At 64.7% G+C, this 18591-nt stretch overlaps 5 non-coding genes across 5 annotated transcripts; all 5 read right to left on the minus strand.

Moving 5' to 3' along the window:
* Positions 1-2995: 2995 nt before the first annotated feature.
* Positions 2996-3085, minus strand: TRNAY-GUA (transfer RNA tyrosine (anticodon GUA)). The gene is given in 2 exon segments: positions 2996-3031; positions 3049-3085. It is a non-coding gene; the product is annotated as a tRNA-Tyr (tRNA).
* Positions 3086-6283: 3198 nt separating this feature from the next.
* On the minus strand, positions 6284-6373 carry TRNAY-GUA (transfer RNA tyrosine (anticodon GUA)). Its single transcript is given in 2 exon segments — positions 6284-6319; positions 6337-6373. It is a non-coding gene; the product is annotated as a tRNA-Tyr (tRNA).
* Positions 6374-9578: 3205 nt separating this feature from the next.
* Positions 9579-9668, minus strand: TRNAY-GUA (transfer RNA tyrosine (anticodon GUA)). The gene is given in 2 exon segments: positions 9579-9614; positions 9632-9668. It is a non-coding gene; the product is annotated as a tRNA-Tyr (tRNA).
* A 3194-nt stretch (positions 9669-12862) lies between these two features.
* Positions 12863-12952, minus strand: TRNAY-GUA (transfer RNA tyrosine (anticodon GUA)). Its single transcript is given in 2 exon segments — positions 12863-12898; positions 12916-12952. It is a non-coding gene; the product is annotated as a tRNA-Tyr (tRNA).
* Positions 12953-16143: 3191 nt separating this feature from the next.
* TRNAY-GUA (transfer RNA tyrosine (anticodon GUA)) lies at positions 16144-16233 on the minus strand. Its single transcript is given in 2 exon segments — positions 16144-16179; positions 16197-16233. It is a non-coding gene; the product is annotated as a tRNA-Tyr (tRNA).
* Between the last annotated feature and the right edge of the window lie 2358 nt (positions 16234-18591).

The raw sequence follows: 18591 nt of genomic DNA on the forward strand, positions 1-18591 counted from the left end.
ATTTTCAGTAAAATGTAAAGGTGAGAGGAAGAAAAAGGCCACCTGTAAAAAGAGTAGGGCTTCCCATCTTCTGGGACAGTGCTGACCTCCCATCAAGGGTGGGTCATGCTACAAGACGCAGAGGTAGGAACTCACCTGCCCTTTTTGTAACTCTGACTCCTGCCCTATTATGTGACATACAGTGAGAGACAATGAGGCTGCAAGAATGGGAAAAGCACAGGGGAAAACAAGGAACCATGCCAAGGAAGAAACTGCTTGTTTATAGGCTTTTATCCCAGGCACGGCTTCTCAGACGCTGCTCTTCTGCCTTGTAAAACAAGGGGTGCCTTCTGATCCTGAGGAAACTGAGTCACCAGGTTATTTCTTGTGGCTACTAGCCTCTAGGACCCCACCCACCCCTCTTCTAGAGAGTGTTATTTATCTTCAAAGTGTTCAATGATTTTGACTTGAGCAAGCTCTGATATTTAGATAAGGAGACTTCGCCTTAAAATTCCCCAAGGTATTTCAGTCTGTGTACAATATGGGACAGGCAGGCAAAAGTTGGACCTGAAAGGATTACATCTCTTATCCTCCATCCTGAAAAGACTATGAAACTTATCCACACTCCCTTTATCCACTACTGATTGAAAAAAAATGTTTCACTTGAGGCCAGGTCTTATGTTTCTTGCTTATGGATTTTACATGCAAACAGTCATTTTACCAGTCTTGGACCACCTCCTTCTTGATTGCTGGTATTAGCATGAGTGCAGAGATGGAGGAGAGTGACAAAAGCTTTGTTTCTAATCAATCCCACTATTGAAAGTAAAAATTTTCATTTAATATGTATTTATAACCATTTATTACCACAGGGGATGGCCTCCATAGAGGATTATATTGATCCAGGCATCAGGAACCCAGCTAGAGGCAGTCCTTGCTGAGAAAGGCTACCCAGGTGATGAAGAGATGAGATGATGACGTTTGAGAGAAGACAATTTCAAAAGCTCTTGAATGGAAATTGTCCAATTCTCCATTCCTGCTAAATATGAAAAGTAGGCAAACCCTTCATCCAACATAAGATTTTTCTCTCTTGGCATCAGCAATGTTTCTGTCTTCATCTGTCAGCTGATCCAAGTCAGGCAGCTGCAAAAAGTATGTGCAGAGAAAATGACAGTGGGAGTGGAAATGAATGGAGAGGAGGTGAATATGGAAGTACACGAACATTATCAACCATTATTCTGCTGGTCACACTGGTAGAATAATGTACATATCAAGTGATGAAGCCATGGTGTCTTCTCTATGGAGACTCATAAGGGATGTTGAGAAATCTTCCCCTTGCTTCTGGGGTGAGCAGCAATTGGAATTTCAAGGGTACGATGAGATTGGATAAAATTCCACGCACAATTATTTTTATCTTCCTTTCCTGCTAGTCCTGGACTTGTATGTATGCTCTAGTGGTACCATACATAGTTACACACTAAATCAGCACTCTTCAGTTTTCTGTTTATCTCTTAAAACTGTTCTGTGTCCACTCCATTCCCTGAGCACAGATGTACTGCTCCTGATCTAAAACTCAGCTGACACCAGCGCATTGGCTCTACCAGGAGACCTCCTGCATTTTCTACTCTGCCAGCCGCCCAGCCTGAATAAGAACTTCCAAAGATTGATTTTAGTTTTAGATTTGTGTGGAATGATCTATTTACTTCCACTGTAGTTTTCAGCACATTGTATTGTAACCATGTGCTTCCCATCTCTGTCTCCTACAGACACTGAAATATTTAAGGGCAAGACCTACATTTTAATCTCTATATATGTGGAAGACGCACAATACCTGAGGCAGATTAGGTGCTTATTAGGTGGTTTGTGAACAGAACATGCCTGAATGCCAACCTTAAGGAGCGGCAGCTTTTTTGAGTCCACATGACCTGGGTTCATGGGATAAGAAAAGGGTGCAGGACATAGTAGGCCCATTATTGATGAATAACCCCTCTGGTAATAATGATAAGGGCATATTTCTTAGTAGATAGGGAAAAAAATCTAAGCGTAAAGGCAGAAGCATTAGCCCAGTGCATGAAAGGGTATAATTCTAGGATGTCCAGGACAGGCATAGGATTCCAGGATCCATCCCACGGTGATAATTTCCGCATATGCTGACGTTCAAGACTGCGGTCTCTTTGTAGGAGCAGACCTGTAAAACTCACAATTAGCTCAGCTGTCTGTGCTGAGAACAAGGTGGGAGAAACCAAGCTTTTACAATAAGAACCAAAAGAACTCCAGAGACAGTGAAAAAAAGTAAAAAATAAACAAAACCTCAAGCTACGAGGAGAAACATGAAGATACAATACTAACAGGCCACCAAAATAGGCCACTGAGAGAAACAATTGTCCCTCTGAAACTAAATTGATAACCGGCTGTATTTACATATAAAAAATTCAAATAGAATGGAGTACAGATTTTGTGAATGTTTGGAGTGTCGAAAACTGAGTTCTCAGGAAATAATATGCAAAGAAGACAAAATAGACGATTTTGGTTGACTTACTTTAAATTATTTACAGCATGAGAATTACAACAGTGAAAATACATGCAGACAAAAAAGAAAAACAAGCAGAGAGAAGGATGCATACAAGCAGAGAAGGACGAGGAAGAAATCGGAAGAATGGTAGGATTATTCATGGGCATGTGATGGTCTTTATCTGGCTGAACACAAAGGACATCCCCTGGACACCTCCCAAGGGCCGACCTGTGTGGCAGAGATAGTTGTCCATGTGGATGAGCAAAGCGATAGTGTGGAGGCGGAGCCAGATCCGGGAAGCTAAAGAAAGACCAGGACGGCAGAGTGAAGAAAACGGGAAAGGATGTGGCATTTGGTAGGGGTGGCCTAATATCACAGGAAAAGGAGGACCGATTATGAGATAAAGGGTACATTGTGTGCGTGTGTATGTGAGTGCAGTGATGGCGGCAGTATCCCAAAGCTGGCGCTCCTCCTGATGCAGGATGGGGCAAAAGGTTGTCAGGCACCTCCTTCGAGCCGGAATCGAACCAGCGACCTAAGGATGTCCACACGAGTCCAGGCTACAGTCCTCCGCTCTACCAGCTGAGCTATCGAAGGGTGCACGCCTCCCAAGGTGGGGCACTGCTTTTCCTGGAAATGACGGGGCCCAGGACACTGGGCCGCCCCGGGGGCCAACACACGCGGGGTGGTCGAAGCCCCTTTGGTGGCAAGAGAGCCGCGCGCAAGCCTGGGCTTGGTAGCGGCCGGGCTTCCCTGGCCGGCGACTTGCAAGAGGCCTGGGCGCGCCCCGCCCGCGCCCGCCTCTGCGCCCTTGCCCGCGCCCCAACCCGGGGCTCTCACCTGTTGCCCTATCGCCCCTCCCCGCAGCCCTGTCTCCAGGCGGGGAGGACAGGCGCAGCCACGAGGGGCCAGAGAGCCGGCTACAGAGCGAGGGCAGAGGGGCGTTGGCGGAACGGATGCGCGTGTCCGCTGGAGGAGGGCTTGCTGAGGAAAGGGAAGGAGGAGAAGCCGCCCGAAAGGGCACGGTCTGGGCGTGCGGCTGTCAAGCGCAGGCGCCAGGTGCCCCGGAGGCCCCTCAAGGAGCCCGGTCTCTAAGCGCCGCGCCGCGCCCCCGCAGGCCGCGCCCCGCGCCCCACCGACTCCCCGTCGTCCCCACCGCCCCGGGGTCCGCGCCCAGCTTTTGACTCGTCCCCCCAGCCCCCGCCACCCGGCCCAGCTGCCCACCACCGCCTGGCTTTTGCCATCCCAGGGATGCGGGAAGGCTCTCGGGCCAGGCCCGGAGAGCACGCCCACCCGTCCCCAGCCAGCGCCGCCAGTCCCGCGGCTCGCCTCCCCTCCTCTGCCCAGCGGCCCACCGCCATTCCCTTGGCAGAGGCGGTGGCTCCGCGGAGCAGCTCGAGGTTCTGTGGGCTTCCTGCAGAGGACCAGGGACCAAGGGAAAGGGGCAGCGCAGACCCGGGTCCGGCTCGGACCCCTTGTCCCGGCTCCAGGGCTTCCACAAACCTTGCAGATCCCCCCTGGGATTTGCCCGCCACCCCGAGACCGCTCCCTCAGCCTTCCACGGTCCCAGAGAGGCATGGCAAGCCACGTCCAAGTGACATGCCATGGAATGAGCGTGTCGCCACCCACCTCCCGCCCTGGAGACACGCGTGTCTGCACCCGCCAAGATGAGGGCCCTGCTGCCCTCGGGGAGGCCCGAGGCAGGAAGAGTCGAATGTGCCCCGGGGGCGGGGGCAGGGGCGGAGTCTCACCCTCACCCACAGCTGCCGGCCCTCGCCCCCCACCTCCCCGCCGCCCTTCCCCCAAAGCACCCAAGCAGCTGGCCCAAGGCTCCGGCACCTTCCGCGTCCCGTCAGGGGGCGTATCCGAGGAAGGCCCAAGGTTCTGCCCTGGCTCCCTGGCCACTGGTCTCCTCCCATGGGGCCCTTCAAGGCTGGGGACCCTCTGTGGCTGCAGAGCCAACCCTTGCTCCCGAGGGCCACCTGGGAGGCTACAAGGGCACGGCACCCTGGGCCCGCACCTGTGGAGACTCCACGGCCCGGGGCTCAGCCCGGCTCAGTTGGCGGTGGTGGGAGAGAAGGGAAGGCTCAGACCAACCCCTCCTCTCCGGCCCCCTCTCCGGCCCCCTCTCCGGCCCCCGGGGGGAGACTGGGGGCGGCATGCCAGGAGAGGAAGAGGACGGGGAAGCCCGGGCTCCGGTTGCCCAAAGCCACCTGTGGGCTCAGGGCTCGCGCGAGAGAGGCTGCTCGGTTGGCCCCAGGGCCTTCCTCTCGCTTCAGCTGGCGGTCCTCTCGCTGAGGAGCTCCAGCCGTCCGTGGGGTCTCCGGAGTCTCCTTGCCGCAGGAGGGCAGAGACCAAGGACCACTCCCTGGCCGCCTTCCGTGTGCCCAGACTGCCCGCCACGCCCAGCCACAGCCCTGGAACCCAGCTCCATCCACAAGGCAGAGAGCAGAGAGTTGCCTTCTGTCTCTGGGTCTGTCTGGCTGTCTCCCTCCACCTCTCCCTCTCGCTCTCGCTCCTCTCTCTCTCTCTCTCTCTCTCTCTCTCTCTCTCTCGGTCTCTCCCTCGACTTCCACGGCTGTCTGTCCAGGTCAGGAGGAGCAGGGGCATCGAGGCAGGTGGTTGTGACACCACGCAGCAGAGCGGGATCAGTCACCGCTCTTTCCGAAGGAACTCAACCCCTCCCGTGGCGACAGGAAAGGGTGTGAAGGCGAGTGAAAGTGGAGGCTGCCCGGGGGGCCGCAGCCCCGTCCTCAGATGCACAGGAAAGCTGACCCGGCCGGCCGAGGTTCCCAAGCCGGCTCTCAAGGCCCACCAAGGGCCCTGCCGCCTGCCGCTCCTGCCCAAGTCAGCCTCCCCCGGGGCAGCTGCGCAGTTGGCAATGGCTGGAAATGTCTCAGGGTGGCGCTTCTGTCCCGCGACTAGGTAAAGCGGGGCAGGAGAGAGGGTTTTCTGTCTCTGTAGGTGTACGTGTTGATGGGCGCATCAAGAGAGAGACAGAGAAAGAGTGCCAGAGACACAGAGAGACAGAGAGAGACAGAGAGGAGGGCCGGGGGTGTGGGCGTAGCAAGAGAGATGGAGAGAGCAAGAGAGCTAGAGAGACTGCGGGTGGGCTCGACAGAAGAGGGACGGTGAGAGCAGCATCCCAGGAGGAGGCGGAGCAGGAGACAGAGATGGAGAGGCCGAGTGTCCAAGAAGGACGCCCCAGGGCCGTGGGTGCCCAGCGCGACGGCGTGACAGCGTGACAGCGTGCATGCTGGTCAGCCTCCGGAGCTTGCCGTGGACGGCTCTCCAGGGCCCACCTGTGTGGCAGGGAGCTTGCTGTGCAGGTATACGGAGCAAAGCGGTGGGGTGGTGGCAGAGGCGGCGCTGGGAAGCGGGAGTGGGAGCAGGAGGGCTGGGTGAAGAAAAGGAGAAAGGGCGCGGAGTGTGGTGGAGACCACCCCATACGGCAGGAGCCAGGGGGACCGATTATGCGCTACAGGGCACGGGTGTGCGTGCGTGCGTGTGTGTGCGTGTGTGCGTGGAGTGCGGGCAGCAAGCGGGCGTGTGCTCCCTAGTGACAGCAGAAGCAGGCCGGCCCGGCCCGTCCCGTCCCGTCCCGTCCCGTCCCGTCCCGTCCAGTCCCTGTGTCGGTGGAAGGGAGAGGCTTTCCTGGCTTTGGCCTGGGAGAGGGAGGCGGCTGCGATTGCGATGCTGCAGGGGGGCCCAAGGGCAGGGGCAGCAGCGGTGGGGCTGGGCGCCGGGCGCTAGCGCCCCTCCTGATGCAGGATGGGGCAAAAGCTGTCAGGCACCTCCTTCGAGCCGGAATCGAACCAGCGACCTAAGGATGTCCACACGAGTCCAGGCTACAGTCCTCCGCTCTACCAGCTGAGCTATCGAAGGGTGCACGCCTCCAAAGGTGGGGCACTGCTTTTCCTGGAAATGACGGGGCCCAGGACACTGGGCCGCCCCGGGGGCCAACACACGCGGGGTGGTCGAAGCCCCTTTGGTGGCAAGAGAGCCGCGCGCAAGCCTGGGCTTGGTAGCGGCCGGGCTTCCCTGGCCGGCGACTTGCGAGAGGCCTGGGCGCGCCCTGCCCGCGCCCGCCTCCGCGCCCTTGCCCGCGTCCCAACCCGGGGCTCTCACCTGTTGCCCTATCGCCCCTCCCCGCAGCCCTGTCTCCAGGCGGGGAGGACAGGCGCAGCCACGAGGGGCCAGAGAGCCGGCTACAGAGCGAGGGCAGAGGGGCGTTGGCGGAACGGATGCGCGTGTCCGCTGGAGGAGGGCTTGCTGAGGAAAGGGAAGGAGGAGAAGCCGCCCGAAAGGGCACGGCCTGGGCGTGCGGCTGCCAAGGGCAGGCGCCAGGTGCCCCGGAAGCCCCTCAAGGAGCCGGGTCTCTAAGCGCCGCGCCCCGCCCACCTCCTCCCCGCCGCGCCCCGCGCCCCACCGACTCCCCGTCGTCCCCACCGCCCCGGGGTCCGCGCCCAGCTTTTGACTCGTCCCCCCAGCCCCCGCCACCCGGCCCAGCTGCCCACCACCGCCTGGCTTTTGCCATCCCAGGGATGCGGGAAGGCTCTCGGGCCAGGCCCGGAGAGCACGCCCACCCGTCCCCAGCCAGCGCCGCCAGTCCCGCGGCTCGCCTCCCCTCCTCTGCCCAGCGGCCCACCGCCATTCCCTTGGCAGAGGCGGTGGCTCCGCGGAGCAGCTCGAGGTTCTGTGGGCTTCCTGCAGAGGACCAGGGACCAAGGGAAAGGGGCAGCGCAGACCCGGGTCCGGCTCGGACCCCTTGTCCCGGCTCCAGGGCTTCCACAAACCTTGCAGATCCCCCCTGGGATTTGCCCGCCACCCCGAGACCGCTCCCTCAGCCTTCCACGGTCCCAGAGAGGCATGGCAAGCCACGTCCAAGTGACATGCCATGGAATGAGCGTGTCGCCACCCACCTCCCGCCCTGGAGACACGCGTGTCTGCACCCGCCAAGATGAGGGCCCTGCTGCCCTCGGGGAGGCCCGAGGCAGGAAGAGTCGAATGTGCCCCGGGGGCGGGGGCAGGGGCGGAGTCTCACCCTCACCCACAGCTGCCGGCCCTCGCCCCCCACCTCCCCGCCGCCCTTCCCCCAAAGCACCCAAGCAGCTGGCCCAAGGCTCCGGCACCTTCCGCGTCCCGTCAGGGGGCGTATCCGAGGAAGGCCCAAGGTTCTGCCCTGGCTCCCTGGCCACTGGTCTCCTCCCATGGGGCCCTTCAAGGCTGGCGACCCTCTGTGGCTGCAGAGCCAACCCTTGCTCCCGAGGGCCACCTGGGAGGCTACAAGGGCACGGCACCCTGGGCCCGCACCTGTGGAGACTCCACGGCCCGGGGCTCAGCCCGGCTCAGTTGGCGGTGGTGGGAGAGAAGGGAAGGCTCAGACCAACCCCTCCTCTCCGGCCCCCTCTCCGGCCCCCTCTCCGGCCCCCGGGGGGAGACTGGGGGCGGCATGCCAGGAGAGGAAGAGGACGGGGAAGCCCGGGCTCCGGTTGCCCAAAGCCACCTGTGGGCTCAGGGCTCGCGCGAGAGAGGCTGCTCGGTTGGCCCCAGGGCCTTCCTCTCGCTTCAGCTGGCGGTCCTCTCGCTGAGGAGCTCCAGCCGTCCGTGGGGTCTCCGGAGTCTCCTTGCCGCAGGAGGGCAGAGACCAAGGACCACTCCCTGGCCGCCTTCCGTGTGCCCAGACTGCCCGCCACGCCCAGCCACAGCCCTGGAACCCAGCTCCATCCACAAGGCAGAGAGCAGAGAGTTGCCTTCTGTCTCTGGGTCTGTCTGGCTGTCTCCCTCCACCTCTCCCTCTCGCTCTCGCTCTCTCTCTCTCTCTCTCTCTCTCTCTCTCTCTCTCTCGGTCTCTCCCTCGACTTCCACGGCTGTCTGTCCAGGTCAGGAGGAGCAGGGGCATCGAGGCAGGTGGTTGTGACACCACGCAGCAGAGCGGGATCAGTCACCGCTCTTTCCGAAGGAACTCAACCCCTCCCGTGGCGACAGGAAAGGGTGTGAAGGCGAGTGAAAGTGGAGGCTGCCCGGGGGGCCGCAGCCCCGTCCTCAGATGCACAGGAAAGCTGACCCGGCCGGCCGAGGTTCCCAAGCCGGCTCTCAAGGCCCACCAAGGGCCCTGCCGCCTGCCGCTCCTGCCCAAGTCAGCCTCCCCCGGGGCAGCTGCGCAGTTGGCAATGGCTGGAAATGTCTCAGGGTGGCGCTTCTGTCCCGCGACTAGGTAAAGCGGGGCAGGAGAGAGGGTTTTCTGTCTCTGTAGGTGTACGTGTTGATGGGCGCATCAAGAGAGAGACAGAGAAAGAGTGCCAGAGACACAGAGAGACAGAGAGAGACAGAGAGGAGGGCCGGGGGTGTGGGCGTAGCAAGAGAGATGGAGAGAGCAAGAGAGCTAGAGAGACTGCGGGTGGGCTCGACAGAAGAGGGACGGTGAGAGCAGCATCCCAGGAGGAGGCGGAGCAGGAGACAGAGATGGAGAGGCCGAGTGTCCAAGAAGGACGCCCCAGGGCCGTGGGTGCCCAGCGCGACGGCGTGACAGCGTGACAGCGTGCATGCTGGTCAGCCTCCGGAGCTTGCCGTGGACGGCTCTCCAGGGCCCACCTGTGTGGCAGGGAGCTTGCTGTGCAGGTATACGGAGCAAAGCGGTGGGGTGGTGGCAGAGGCGGCGCTGGGAAGCGGGAGTGGGAGCAGGAGGGCTGGGTGAAGAAAAGGAGAAAGGGCGCGGAGTGTGGTGGAGACCACCCCATACGGCAGGAGCCAGGGGGACCGATTATGCGCTACAGGGCACGGGTGTGCGTGCGTGCGTGTGTGTGCGTGTGTGCGTGGAGTGCGGGCAGCAAGCGGGCGTGTGCTCCCTAGTGACAGCAGCAGCAGGCCGGCCCGGCGGGCCGTCCCGTCCCGTCCCGTCCCGTCCCGTCCCGTCCAGTCCCTGTGTCGGTGGAAGGGAGAGGCTTTCCTGGCTTTGGCCTGGGAGAGGGAGGCGGCTGCGATTGCGATGCTGCAGGGGGGCCCAAGGGCAGGGGCAGCAGCGGTGGGGCTGGGCGCCGGGCGCCAGCGCCCCTCCTGATGCAGGATGGGGCAAAAGCTGTCAGGCACCTCCTTCGAGCCGGAATCGAACCAGCGACCTAAGGATGTCCACACGAGTCCAGGCTACAGTCCTCCGCTCTACCAGCTGAGCTATCGAAGGGTGCACGCCTCCAAAGGTGGGGCACTGCTTTTCCTGGAAATGACGGGGCCCAGGACACTGGGCCGCCCCGGGGGCCAACACACGCGGGGTGGTCGAAGCCCCTTTGGTGGCAAGAGAGCCGCGCGCAAGCCTGGGCTTGGTAGCGGCCGGGCTTCCCTGGCCGGCGACTTGCGAGAGGCCTGGGCACGCCCCGCCCGCGCCCGCCTCTGCGCCCTTGCCCGCGTCCCAACCCGGGGCTCTCACCTGTTGCCCTATCGCCCCTCCCCGCAGCCCTGTCTCCAGGCGGGGAGGACAGGCGCAGCCACGAGGGGCCAGAGAGCCGGCTACAGAGCGAGGGCAGAGGGGCGTTGGCGGAACGGATGCGCGTGTCCGCTGGAGGAGGGCTTGCTGAGGAAAGGGAAGGAGGAGAAGCCGCCCGAAAGGGCACGGTCTGGGCGTGCGGCTGTCAAGCGCAGGCGCCAGGTGCCCCGGAGGCCCCTCAAGGAGCCCGGTCTCTAAGCGCCGCGCCGCGCCCCCGCAGGCCGCGCCCCGCGCCCCACCGACTCCCCGTCGTCCCCACCGCCCCGGGGTCCGCGCCCAGCTTTTGACTCGTCCCCCCAGCCCCCGCCACCCGGCCCAGCTGCCCACCACCGCCTGGCTTTTGCCATCCCAGGGATGCGGGAAGGCTCTCGGGCCAGGCCCGGAGAGCACGCCCACCCGTCCCCAGCCAGCGCCGCCAGTCCCGCGGCTCGCCTCCCCTCCTCTGCCCAGCGGCCCACCGCCATTCCCTTGGCAGAGGCGGTGGCTCCGCGGAGCAGCTCGAGGTTCTGTGGGCTTCCTGCAGAGGACCAGGGACCAAGGGAAAGGGGCAGCGCAGACCCGGGTCCGGCTCGGACCCCTTGTCCCGGCTCCAGGGCTTCCACAAACCTTGCAGATCCCCCCTGGGATTTGCCCGCCACCCCGAGACCGCTCCCTCAGCCTTCCACGGTCCCAGAGAGGCATGGCAAGCCACGTCCAAGTGACATGCCATGGAATGAGCGTGTCGCCACCCACCTCCCGCCCTGGAGACACGCGTGTCTGCACCCGCCAAGATGAGGGCCCTGCTGCCCTCGGGGAGGCCCGAGGCAGGAAGAGTCGAATGTGCCCCGGGGGCGGGGGCAGGGGCGGAGTCTCACCCTCACCCACAGCTGCCGGCCCTCGCCCCCCACCTCCCCGCCGCCCTTCCCCCAAAGCACCCAAGCAGCTGGCCCAAGGCTCCGGCACCTTCCGCGTCCCGTCAGGGGGCGTATCCGAGGAAGGCCCAAGGTTCTGCCCTGGCTCCCTGGCCACTGGTCTCCTCCCATGGGGCCCTTCAAGGCTGGCGACCCTCTGTGGCTGCAGAGCCAACCCTTGCTCCCGAGGGCCACCTGGGAGGCTACAAGGGCACGGCACCCTGGGCCCGCACCTGTGGAGACTCCACGGCCCGGGGCTCAGCCCGGCTCAGTTGGCGGTGGTGGGAGAGAAGGGAAGGCTCAGACCCCCCCCTCCTCTCCGGCCCCCTCTCCGGCCCCCTCTCCGGCCCCCGGGGGGAGACTGGGGGCGGCATGCCAGGAGAGGAAGAGGACGGGGAAGCCCGGGCTCCGGTTGCCCAAAGCCACCTGTGGGCTCAGGGCTCGCGCGAGAGAGGCTGCTCGGTTGGCCCCAGGGCCTTCCTCTCGCTTCAGCTGGCGGTCCTCTCGCTGAGGAGCTCCAGCCGTCCGTGGGGTCTCCGGAGTCTCCTTGCCGCAGGAGGGCAGAGACCAAGGACCACTCCCTGGCCGCCTTCCGTGTGCCCAGACTGCCCGCCACGCCCAGCCACAGCCCTGGAACCCAGCTCCATCCACAAGGCAGAGAGCAGAGAGTTGCCTTCTGTCTCTGGGTCTGTCTGGCTGTCTCCCTCCACCTCTCCCTCTCGCTCTCGCTCTCTCTCTCTCTCTCTCTCTCTCTCTCTCTCTCTCGGTCTCTCCCTCGACTTCCACGGCTGTCTGTCCAGGTCAGGAGGAGCAGGGGCATCGAGGCAGGTGGTTGTGACACCACGCAGCAGAGCGGGATCAGTCACCGCTCTTTCCGAAGGAACTCAACCCCTCCCGTGGCGACAGGAAAGGGTGTGAAGGCGAGTGAAAGTGGAGGCTGCCCGGGGGGCCGCAGCCCCGTCCTCAGATGCACAGGAAAGCTGACCCGGCCGGCCGAGGTTCCCAAGCCGGCTCTCAAGGCCCACCAAGGGCCCTGCCGCCTGCCGCTCCTGCCCAAGTCAGCCTCCCCCGGGGCAGCTGCGCAGTTGGCAATGGCTGGAAATGTCTCAGGGTGGCGCTTCTGTCCCGCGACTAGGTAAAGCGGGGCAGGAGAGAGGGTTTTCTGTCTCTGTAGGTGTACGTGTTGATGGGCGCATCAAGAGAGAGACAGAGAAAGAGTGCCAGAGACACAGAGAGACAGAGAGAGACAGAGAGGAGGGCCGGGGGTGTGGGCGTAGCAAGAGAGATGGAGAGAGCAAGAGAGCTAGAGAGACTGCGGGTGGGCTCGACAGAAGAGGGACGGTGAGAGCAGCATCCCAGGAGGAGGCGGAGCAGGAGACAGAGATGGAGAGGCCGAGTGTCCAAGAAGGACGCCCCAGGGCCGTGGGTGCCCAGCGCGACGGCGTGACAGCGTGACAGCGTGCATGCTGGTCAGCCTCCGGAGCTTGCCGTGGACGGCTCTCCAGGGCCCACCTGTGTGGCAGGGAGCTTGCTGTGCAGGTATACGGAGCAAAGCGGTGGGGTGGTGGCAGAGGCGGCGCTGGGAAGCGGGAGTGGGAGCAGGAGGGCTGGGTGAAGAAAAGGAGAAAGGGCGCGGAGTGTGGTGGAGACCACCCCATACGGCAGGAGCCAGGGGGACCGATTATGCGCTACAGGGCACGGGTGTGCGTGCGTGCGTGTGTGTGCGTGTGTGCGTGGAGTGCGGGCAGCAAGCGGGCGTGTGCTCCCTAGTGACAGCAGCAGCAGGCCGGCCCGGCCCGGCCCGTCCCGTCCCGTCCCGTCCGTCCCGTCCAGTCCCTGTGTCGGTGGAAGGGAGAGGCTTTCCTGGCTTTGGCCTGGGAGAGGGAGGCGGCTGCGATTGCGATGCTGCAGGGGGGCCCAAGGGCAGGGGCAGCAGCGGTGGGGCTGGGCGCCGGGCGCTAGCGCCCCTCCTGATGCAGGATGGGGCAAAAGCTGTCAGGCACCTCCTTCGAGCCGGAATCGAACCAGCGACCTAAGGATGTCCACACGAGTCCAGGCTACAGTCCTCCGCTCTACCAGCTGAGCTATCGAAGGGTGCACGCCTCCAAAGGTGGGGCACTGCTTTTCCTGGAAATGACGGGGCCCAGGACACTGGGCCGCCCCGGGGGCCAACACACGCGGGGTGGTCGAAGCCCCTTTGGTGGCAAGAGAGCCGCGCGCAAGCCTGGGCTTGGTAGCGGCCGGGCTTCCCTGGCCGGCGACTTGCGAGAGGCCTGGGCGCGCCCCGCCCGCGCCCGCCTCTGCGCCCTTGCCCGCGCCCCAACCCGGGGCTCTCACCTGTTGCCCTATCGCCCCTCCCCGCAGCCCTGTCTCCAGGCGGGGAGGACAGGCGCAGCCACGAGGGGCCAGAGAGCCGGCTACAGAGCGAGGGCAGAGGGGCGTTGGCGGAACGGATGCGCGTGTCCGCTGGAGGAGGGCTTGCTGAGGAAAGGGAAGGAGGAGAAGCCGCCCGAAAGGGCACGGCCTGGGCGTGCGGCTGCCAAGGGCAGGCGCCAGGTGCCCCGGAGGCCCCTCAAGGAGCCGGGTCTCTAAGCGCCGCGCCCCGCCCACCTCCTCCCCGCCGCGCCCCGCGCCCCACCGACTCCCCGTCGTCCCCACCGCCCCGGGGTCCGCGCCCAGCTTTTGACTCGTCCCCCCAGCCCCCGCCACCCGGCCCAGCTGCCCACCACCGCCTGGCTTTTGCCATCCCAGGGATGCGGGAAGGCTCTCGGGCCAGGCCCGGAGAGCACGCCCACCCGTCCCCAGCCAGCGCCGCCAGTCCCGCGGCTCGCCTCCCCTCCTCTGCCCAGCGGCCCACCGCCATTCCCTTGGCAGAGGCGGTGGCTCCGCGGAGCAGCTCGAGGTTCTGTGGGCTTCCTGCAGAGGACCAGGGACCAAGGGAAAGGGGCAGCGCAGACCCGGGTCCGGCTCGGACCCCTTGTCCCGGCTCCAGGGCTTCCACAAACCTTGCAGATCCCCCCTGGGATTTGCCCGCCACCCCGAGACCGCTCCCTCAGCCTTCCACGGTCCCAGAGAGGCATGGCAAGCCACGTCCAAGTGACATGCCATGGAATGAGCGTGTCGCCACCCACCTCCCGCCCTGGAGACACGCGTGTCTGCACCCGCCAAGATGAGGGCCCTGCTGCCCTCGGGGAGGCCCGAGGCAGGAAGAGTCGAATGTGCCCCGGGGGCGGGGGCAGGGGCGGAGTCTCACCCTCACCCACAGCTGCCGGCCCTCGCCCCCCACCTCCCCGCCGCCCTTCCCCCAAAGCACCCAAGCAGCTGGCCCAAGGCTCCGGCACCTTCCGCGTCCCGTCAGGGGGCGTATCCGAGGAAGGCCCAAGGTTCTGCCCTGGCTCCCTGGCCACTGGTCTCCTCCCATGGGGCCCTTCAAGGCTGGGGACCCTCTGTGGCTGCAGAGCCAACCCTTGCTCCCGAGGGCCACCTGGGAGGCTACAAGGGCACGGCACCCTGGGCCGGCACCTGTGGAGACTCCACGGCCCGGGGCTCAGCCCGGCTCAGTTGGCGGTGGTGGGAGAGAAGGGAAGGCTCAGACCCCCCCCTCCTCTCCGGCCCCCTCTCCGGCCCCCTCTCCGGCCCCCGGGGGGAGACTGGGGGCGGCATGCCAGGAGAGGAAGAGGACGGGGAAGCCCGGGCTCCGGTTGCCCAAAGCCACCTGTGGGCTCAGGGCTCGCGCGAGAGAGGCTGCTCGGTTGGCCCCAGGGCCTTCCTCTCGCTTCAGCTGGCGGTCCTCTCGCTGAGGAGCTCCAGCCGTCCGTGGGGTCTCCGGAGTCTCCTTGCCGCAGGAGGGCAGAGACCAAGGACCACTCCCTGGCCGCCTTCCGTGTGCCCAGACTGCCCGCCACGCCCAGCCACAGCCCTGGAACCCAGCTCCATCCACAAGGCAGAGAGCAGAGAGTTGCCTTCTGTCTCTGGGTCTGTCTGGCTGTCTCCCTCCACCTCTCCCTCTCGCTCTCGCTCTCTCTCTCTCTCTCTCTCTCTCTCTCTCTCGGTCTCTCCCTCGACTTCCACGGCTGTCTGTCCAGGTCAGGAGGAGCAGGGGCATCGAGGCAGGTGGTTGTGACACCACGCAGCAGAGCGGGATCAGTCACCGCTCTTTCCGAAGGAACTCAACCCCTCCCGTGGCGACAGGAAAGGGTGTGAAGGCGAGTGAAAGTGGAGGCTGCCCGGGGGGCCGCAGCCCCGTCCTCAGATGCACAGGAAAGCTGACCCGGCCGGCCGAGGTTCCCAAGCCGGCTCTCAAGGCCCACCAAGGGCCCTGCCGCCTGCCGCTCCTGCCCAAGTCAGCCTCCCCCGGGGCAGCTGCGCAGTTGGCAATGGCTGGAAATGTCTCAGGGTGGCGCTTCTGTCCCGCGACTAGGTAAAGCGGGGCAGGAGAGAGGGTTTTCTGTCTCTGTAGGTGTACGTGTTGATGGGCGCATCAAGAGAGAGACAGAGAAAGAGTGCCAGAGACACAGAGAGACAGAGAGAGACAGAGAGGAGGGCCGGGGGTGTGGGCGTAGCAAGAGAGATGGAGAGAGCAAGAGAGCTAGAGAGACTGCGGGTGGGCTCGACAGAAGAGGGACGGTGAGAGCAGCATCCCAGGAGGAGGCGGAGCAGGAGACAGAGATGGAGAGGCCGAGTGTCCAAGAAGGACGCCCCAGGGCCGTGGGTGCCCAGCGCGACGGCGTGACAGCGTGACAGCGTGCATGCTGGTCAGCCTCCGGAGCTTGCCGTGGACGGCTCTCCAGGGCCCACCTGTGTGGCAGGGAGCTTGCTGTGCAGGTATACGGAGCAAAGCGGTGGGGTGGTGGCAGAGGCGGCGCTGGGAAGCGGGAGTGGGAGCAGGAGGGCTGGGTGAAGAAAAGGAGAAAGGGCGCGGAGTGTGGTGGAGACCACCCCATACGGCAGGAGCCAGGGGGACCGATTATGCGCTACAGGGCACGGGTGTGCGTGCGTGCGTGTGTGTGCGTGTGTGCGTGGAGTGCGGGCAGCAAGCGGGCGTGTGCTCCCTAGTGACAGCAGCAGCAGGCCGGCCCGGCCCGTCCCGTCCCGTCCCGTCCCGTCCCGTCCAGTCCCTGTGTCGGTGGAAGGGAGAGGCTTTCCTGGCTTTGGCCTGGGAGAGGGAGGCGGCTGCGATTGCGATGCTGCAGGGGGGCCCAAGGGCAGGGGCAGCAGCGGTGGGGCTGGGCGCCGGGCGCCAGCGCCCCTCCTGATGCAGGATGGGGCAAAAGCTGTCAGGCACCTCCTTCGAGCCGGAATCGAACCAGCGACCTAAGGATGTCCACACGAGTCCAGGCTACAGTCCTCCGCTCTACCAGCTGAGCTATCGAAGGGTGCACGCCTCCAAAGGTGGGGCACTGCTTTTCCTGGAAATGACGGGGCCCAGGACACTGGGCCGCCCCGGGGGCCAACACACGCGGGGTGGTCGAAGCCCCTTTGGTGGCAAGAGAGCCGCGCGCAAGCCTGGGCTTGGTAGCGGCCGGGCTTCCCTGGCCGGCGACTTGCGAGAGGCCTGGGCGCGCCCCGCCCGCGCCCGCCTCTGCGCCCTTGCCCGCGTCCCAACCCGGGGCTCTCACCTGTTGCCCTATCGCCCCTCCCCGCAGCCCTGTCTCCAGGCGGGGAGGACAGGCGCAGCCACGAGGGGCCAGAGAGCCGGCTACAGAGCGAGGGCAGAGGGGCGTTGGCGGAACGGATGCGCGTGTCCGCTGGAGGAGGGCTTGCTGAGGAAAGGGAAGGAGGAGAAGCCGCCCGAAAGGGCACGGTCTGGGCGTGCGGCTGCCAAGGGCAGGCGCCAGGTGCCCCGGAGGCCCCTCAAGGAGCCGGGTCTCTAAGCGCCGCGCCCCGCCCACCTCCTCCCCGCCGCGCCCCGCGCCCCACCGACTCCCCGTCGTCCCCACCGCCCCGGGGTCCGCGCCCAGCTTTTGACTCGTCCCCCCAGCCCCCGCCACCCGGCCCAGCTGCCCACCACCGCCTGGCTTTTGCCATCCCAGGGATGCGGGAAGGCTCTCGGGCCAGGCCCGGAGAGCACGCCCACCCGTCCCCAGCCAGCGCCGCCAGTCCCGCGGCTCGCCTCCCCTCCTCTGCCCAGCGGCCCACCGCCATTCCCTTGGCAGAGGCGGTGGCTCCGCGGAGCAGCTCGAGGTTCTGTGGGCTTCCTGCAGAGGACCAGGGACCAAGGGAAAGGGGCAGCGCAGACCCGGGTCCGGCTCGGACCCCTTGTCCCGGCTCCAGGGCTTCCACAAACCTTGCAGATCCCCCCTGGGATTTGCCCGCCACCCCGAGACCGCTCCCTCAGCCTTCCACGGTCCCAGAGAGGCATGGCAAGCCACGTCCAAGTGACATGCCATGGAATGAGCGTGTCGCCACCCACCTCCCGCCCTGGAGACACGCGTGTCTGCACCCGCCAAGATGAGGGCCCTGCTGCCCTCGGGGAGGCCCGAGGCAGGAAGAGTCGAATGTGCCCCGGGGGCGGGGGCAGGGGCGGAGTCTCACCCTCACCCACAGCTGCCGGCCCTCGCCCCCCACCTCCCCGCCGCCCTTCCCCCAAAGCACCCAAGCAGCTGGCCCAAGGCTCCGGCACCTTCCGCGTCCCGTCAGGGGGCGTATCCGAGGAAGGCCCAAGGTTCTGCCCTGGCTCCCTGGCCACTGGTCTCCTCCCATGGGGCCCTTCAAGGCTGGGGACCCTCTGTGGCTGCAGAGCCAACCCTTGCTCCCGAGGGCCACCTGGGAGGCTACAAGGGCACGGCACCCTGGGCCCGCACCTGTGGAGACTCCACGGCCCGGGGCTCAGCCCGGCTCAGTTGGCGGTGGTGGGAGAGAAGGGAAGGCTCAGACCCCCCCCTCCTCTCCGGCCCCCTCTCCGGCCCCCTCTCCGGCCCCCGGGGGAGACTGGGGGCGGCATGCCAGGAGAGGAAGAGGACGGGGAAGCCCGGGCTCCGGTTGCCCAAAGCCACCTGTGGGCTCAGGGCTCGCGCGAGAGAGGCTGCTCGGTTGGCCCCAGGGCCTTCCTCTCGCTTCAGCTGGCGGTCCTCTCGCTGAGGAGCTCCAGCCGTCCGTGGGGTCTCCGGAGTCTCCTTGCCGCAGGAGGGCAGAGACCAAGGACCACTCCCTGGCCGCCTTCCGTGTGCCCAGACTGCCCGCCACGCCCAGCCACAGCCCTGGAACCCAGCTCCATCCACAAGGCAGAGAGCAGAGAGTTGCCTTCTGTCTCTGGGTCTGTCTGGCTGTCTCCCTCCACCTCTCCCTCTCGCTCTCGCTCTCTCTCTCTCTCTCTCTCTCTCTCTCTCTCTCGGTCTCTCCCTCGACTTCCACGGCTGTCTGTCCAGGTCAGGAGGAGCAGGGGCATCGAGGCAGGTGGTTGTGACACCACGCAGCAGAGCGGGATCAGTCACCGCTCTTTCCGAAGGAACTCAACCCCTCCCGTGGCGACAGGAAAGGGTGTGAAGGCGAGTGAAAGTGGAGGCTGCCCGGGGGGCCGCAGCCCCGTCCTCAGATGCACAGGAAAGCTGACCCGGCCGGCCGAGGTTCCCAAGCCGGCTCTCAAGGCCCACCAAGGGCCCTGCCGCCTGCCGCTCCTGCCCAAGTCAGCCTCCCCCGGGGCAGCTGCGCAGTTGGCAATGGCTGGAAATGTCTCAGGGTGGCGCTTCTGTCCCGCGACTAGGTAAAGCGGGGCAGGAGAGAGGGTTTTCTGT

Source organism: Equus przewalskii, chromosome 1 (genome assembly GCF_037783145.1).
Source record: "Equus przewalskii isolate Varuska chromosome 1, EquPr2, whole genome shotgun sequence".
NCBI classification, from domain to species: Eukaryota; Metazoa; Chordata; class Mammalia; order Perissodactyla; family Equidae; genus Equus; species Equus przewalskii.